Raw genomic sequence first — 6,250 nt, 5'->3', positions numbered from 1 at the left:
TGAGAAACTGGTTCATTAAATCAGCAGCAGCTGCAGCAAAGAGACGCTCCACACATTGATCAGTAAAGCTGACATTCACACATTTCACTCTCAATCAAGACACAATCATGATATCAACTACTGCTAATATTAATAACTATAATAACATTTAATCTGCAGTAATTATTGATAATAAATGCTGAATGTTGCAGCTGTTTGACTGCTGTTACAGTGAACTATTACAGTGAAGACAGAGCTTGACGTCTGCTTACTCTTTACTGTACAGCACTAGACACTATTTTACATTATTATACATTTAAAGAGCTCTGCATTATGACATAAAATAAATCAAACCATAGAAAAGGTGGATGAGTGTGAATGGTAATATTATGAGTGATATAGGTCTAGTTTTCTAACACATATTTACTCTGTCAGCATTGTGACCACATTAATGTCACAAATAAAAGATTAAAACGTACATTTCAGCAGCTCACACACGGACATGAATTATTCACACAAAACAAGCAAAGAGTTTGTCATTTAATGAGATCTGTGTTAAATATCCATTTACATGTCAGTCTTTTGTGAAAATGACTTTTACAAACTCAGATGTGACTCATTTCTGTGAAGGACTACAGAACAAGCTCTGATTCACAACATTAGTGTCCAAACACAGAAATAAAAGAGGGTCTATATATCAGATCAGGATCTGAAGACTATAATAAACACAAATCCAGCTCTAGAGCATCAGATCTCACAGTCAGCTCAAAACAATGATGTGCAGGACACCACTGATGATCTTTCTGATTGTGAAGGAGAGGAATGAAGAGCTTCTCTCTCGTGAACACGCTGCTGGAGAAGATTCTTCTGTGTGTTTCAGGAAAAGTTCATCAGTAGTTTAGTGCTCGAGCGCTGCTCAACAATGTCAGAGACACGGCTTCAGATCTACAACAAACCTGCTCCTTCTTCTCATTTACTCATTTATCTGTTGATTTCTTCAATTAATTCAGAGATTTATCAAATAAAGCAACGCAAGTTACTGTTCCTGTGAACACCACTGACTCAAACTAATTCAGCTGAAGCAGCAAATAAAGAGAAACTACAAATATTGAGCAAATTAACAATACAGCAGGAAGGATTTGATACTTTAAAAATAATAATAATAATAAATTGTATTTAATCTCTTCTAGATTTTCTGGCTGTAATCTCACTGCTCAGTGTTGTGAGAGATTGTCTTCAGCTCTACAATCCTCAAACTGTGTCCTGAGAGAGCTGGATCTGAGGAACAATGACCTGCAGGACTCTGGTGTAAAGTTTATTTCTGATGGACTGAAGAGTCCAAACTGTCAGCTGCAGATACTGAGGTATTAAGAACATAGAAGTGTGTGTGTGTGTGTGTGTGTCTGCAGATACTGAGGTATTAAGAACATATAAGAGATCATTTACAGTCAACTGATCACTGTGTGTGTGTGTGTGTGTGTGTGTGTGTGTGTGTGTGTGTGTGTGTGTGCGTGTGTGTGTGTGTGTGTGAAGATACTGAGGTATTAAGAACATATAAGAGATCATTTACAGTCAACTGATCACAGTGTGTGTGTGTGTGTGTGTGTAGATGATCTGACTGTGTGTGTGTCTGTAGATGATCTGACTGTGTGTGTGTGTGTGTGTGTGTGTGTATGCTTGTGAGTGTGTGTCTGTGTGTGTGTGTGTGGTATACCCTGCCTCAGAAAACCGTCTCATTCCTCATGTTAGCGGCTCTTTAAGAATAAATGGGCAGACGCTGAAGTGCAGGCTAATGTAGCTCTGCCAGTTGTTGTTGTGGTTATTTCTATCCATTCTTTCTATCGCTTTATCAATATTCAACATTCCATGTCCATTATTGTGAAACTCACAAGGCACAACAAAAAAACAGCTCCGATCACAGCGTCCTCATGTTGTTAATGTTCTTTTTTTTTGTTTCTTTTGTTGAATGCTGCACACAAATGACATCGCTGTCGACGGCTTACATCACGTCCTAGTACACACTGTCTGTGTGAATGCATCAATTTAAATGGTACTGGGAAATAGTTCACGCAAAATCACCCCAGTACTGTACATTTAGTTCAGGGAATAAAGCAGTGCAAATGGCCCAATTGATATCAAGTAGTTGCTCTCAATTCGTACGTCACTGCATTATTGTGCATTTGTGAAATGACAAAACATTGTAAAATGGTCATACTGCTTCTGATATATCAAAACGTCTGGTTGTGGATACATTGCTGGATGAGTGTGAAATTCTGTGCTTGCATGAAACGTGGCTGGCGAAACAAGATTTGTATAAGCTGGTTGGTTGGTAACCATATGATGGTTAGGGTAGCAGATATCTATGATGCCATTGATATGTTGGAGAACAACAAAGCCTGTGGTATGGACTACATTAATGCAGAACATCTGCAATATGCCAGCCATAATCTCTGTCCTTTGCTTTCCATGTGTTTTAATGGTTGTTTGGTTCATGGGGTCCTGCCTAATGCTATTAAATCGGTTTTGTTACTACCTGTGCTTAAAGACAAGGCTGGTAAGCTCAACAGTATTGACAATTATCATCCAATTGCATTAGCCAGTATCTTGTCTAAAGTACTGGAGAGAATACTAATAACAAAGTTAGAAATGTATGTTCTTAATACTGATAATCAGTTTGGGTTTAAAAGAAAGCATGGAACCGATTTGTGTATCTATGCTCTTAAAGAGATTGTGTCCAGGTATAACAGCCTGCATTCGACCATGTTTTTATGTTCTATTGATGCGTCAAAGGCATTTCATAGAATCAATCATGAACGACTGTTTGTAAAATTGCTTGATAGAGGAGCCCCTACATTTTTAGTGAGAATTTTAATGTATTGGTATGCCCATCAAATGTTTCAGGTTAAATGGGACAATGTTGTATCTGCTCCATTTCATGTCGGTAACGGAGTGAGACAAGGAGGAATTATGTCTCCTATTTTATTTAATGTCTATATGGATGAACTGTCAGACCAGTTAAATAGGTTAAAAACTGGCTGTCTTGTGGGCAACACTGTTGTTAATCATCTAATGTATGCAGACGATCTTGTCCTGCTCTGTCCTTACAGCGTTGGGCTGCAGCAGATGCTGAAAGTCTGCTCACAGTATGGCTTTGATTATGATATTAAATATAACACTAAGAAAAGCCACATAATGGTAGTTAGAAGCAATAAGGATAATAAATCAAATTTTCTGACTTAGCCCCCCAGATAGCCCTCTTGCTGTGTGTGAGGAAGTTAAATATTTAGGTCATGTGATATCTAATGAGTGGACGGATGACAAAGATCTATACGGTCAGCGCTGTAAAATTTATGCTCAAGCCAATATGCTCATAAGAAAGTTTTATATGTGTTCTGACTCTGTGAAGTGCTCTTTTGTTAGAACTTACATCACACCACTATATACTGCTCAATTGTGGTCTAACTATAAGAAAAAGAGTATGCAGCGGCTTAAGGTAGCATACAATGATGCAATGAGGTGGCTGCTCCGTGTCCCTCGGTGGCATAGTGCCAGTCGTTTGTTTGTGTCTAATAGAGTGCCAACCTTTGAGGCACTCGAAAGGCAACTGATGTTTGGTTTTATGTGTCGACTGAACAGTTCAGTGAACTATATAATCAAAGCCCTAGTCAGTCCTCTGGAAAGCTGTTACAGATACACTTCCAGGCTTAGACGACACTGGTGTAATAGCCTGTATATTCTATAGGCTATTATGGAATTTTTTATGTATTTTTTGTATTTGTTGTTGTTGATTGTTGTGTTATATGGACCTGTGTCTGCAATAAAGGAAAATATATTCTGTTGGAGATAAGACTATTGTAATTTGCACATAAGTTAATACTGTGTATTTGCATATATAGATATACATGGTTTATATTTCTATTTTTTATTATTATTATTTTGGTTATTACATTTGTATGTATGTGTGTATAGTTTTGCACTTGTCTTGGCATTCATTGTGGACACCAAAGTAAGAATTTCATTGTTCAGGGAAACTTGATTTCCTCACTGGGCAAATGACAATAAACGCTTTGATTCATTGAATAGATGATCTGACTGTGTGAGTCTTTAGATGATCTGACTGTGTGTGTCTGTAGATGAACTGACTGTGTGTGTCTGTAGATGATCTGACTGTGTGTGTCTATAGATGATCTGACTGTGTGTCTGTAGATGATCTGACTGTGTGTGTCTGTAGATGAACTGACTGTGTGTGTCTGTAGATGATCTGACTGTGTGTGTCTGTAGTTGATCTGTGTTTGTGTCTGTAGATGATCTGACTGTGTGTCTGTAGATTAACTGACTGTGTGTGTCTGTAGATGATCTGACTGAGTGTGTCTGTAGATGATCTGACTGTGTGTGTATGTAGATGATCTGACTGAGTGTGTCTGTAGATGATCTGACTGTGTGTCTGTAGATGATCTGACTGTGTGTGTCTGTAGTTGATCTGACTGTGTGTGTCTGTAGTTGATCTGTGTGTGTGTCTGTAGATGATCTGACTGTGTGTGTCTGTAGTTGATCTGTGTGTGTGTCTGTAGATGATCTGACTGTGTGTGTATGTAGTTGATCTGTGTGTGTGTCTGTAGATGATCTGACTGTGTCTGTAGATGATCTGACTGTGTGTGTCTGTAGTTGATCTGTGTGTGTGTCTGTAGATGATCTGACTGTGTGTGTCTGTAGATGAACTGACTGTGTGTGTGTAGATGAACTGACTGTGTGTGTCTGTAGATGAACTGACTGTGTGTGTCTGTAGATGATCTGACTGTGTGTGTCTATAGATGATCTGACTGTGTGTCTGTAGATGATCTGACTGTGTCTGTAGATGATCTGACTGTGTGTATGTAGATGAACTGACTGTGTGTGTCTGTAGATGATCTGACTGTGTGTGTCTGTAGTTGATCTGACTGTGTGTGTCTGTAGATGATCTGACTGTGTGTGTCTGTAGATGAACTGACTGTGTGTGTCTGTAGATGATCTGACTGTGTGTGTCTATAGATGATCTGACTGTGTGTCTGTAGATGATCTGACTGTGTCTGTAGATGATCTGACTGTGTGTATGTAGATGAACTGACTGTGTGTGTCTGTAGATGATCTGACTGTGTGTGTCTGTAGTTGATCTGACTGTGTGTGTCTGTAGATGATCTGACTGTGTGTGTCTGTAGATGATCTGATTGTGTGTCTGTAGATGATCTGACTGTGTGTGTCTGTAGATGATCTGACTGTGTCTGTAGATGATCTGACTGTGTGTCTGTAGATGATCCGACTGTGTGTGTCTGTAGATGATCTGACTGTGTGTGTCTGTAGATGATCTGACTGTGTGTGTCTGTAGTTGATCTGTGTGTGTGTCTGTAGATGATCTGACTGTGTGTGTCTATAGATGATCTGACTGTGTGTCTGTAGATGATCTGACTGTGTTTGTCTGTAGATGAACTGACTGTGTGTGTGTAGATGATCTGACTGTGTCTGTAGATGATCTGACTGTGTGTCTGTAGATCATCTGACTGTGTGTCTGTAGATGAACTGACTGTGTGTGTCTGTAGATGATCTGACTGTGTGTGTCTGTAGTTGATCTGTGTGTGTGTCTGTAGATGATCTGACTGTGTGTGTCTGTAGATGAACTGACTGTGTGTGTGTAGATGATCTGACTGTGTGTCTGTAGATGATCTGACTGTGTTTGTAGATGATCTGACTGTGTGTGTCTGTAGTTGATCTGTGTGTGTGTCTGTAGATGATCTGACTGTGTGTGTCTGTAGATGATCTGACTGTGTGTCTGTAGATGAACTGACTGTGTGTGTCTGTAGATGATCTGACTGAGTGTGTCTGTAGATGAACTGACTGTGTGTGTCTGTAGATGATCTGACTGTGTGTGTCTGTAGTTGATATGTGTGTGTTTCTGTAGATAATCTGACTGTATGTGTCTGTAGATGATCTGACTGTGTGTCTGTAGATGATCTGACTGTGTTTGTCTGTAGATGATCTGACTGTGTGTGTCTGTAGTTGATCTGTGTGTGTGTCTGTAGATTATCTGACTGTGTGTGTATGTAGATGATCTGACTGTGTGTCTGTAGATGAACTGACTGTGTGTGTCTGTAGATGATCTGACTGAGTGTGTCTATAGATGATCTGACTGAGTGTGTCTGTAGATGATCTGACTGTGTGTGTCTGTAGTTGATATGTGTGTGTTGTTGTAGATAATCTGACTGTATGTGTCTGTAGATGATCTGACTGTGTGTGTCTG

The sequence above is a fragment of the Carassius auratus genome, chromosome 1 (assembly GCF_003368295.1).
Source record: "Carassius auratus strain Wakin chromosome 1, ASM336829v1, whole genome shotgun sequence".
Classification (NCBI taxonomy): Eukaryota; Metazoa; Chordata; class Actinopteri; order Cypriniformes; family Cyprinidae; genus Carassius; species Carassius auratus.
This window is presented reverse-complemented; position numbering follows the sequence as displayed.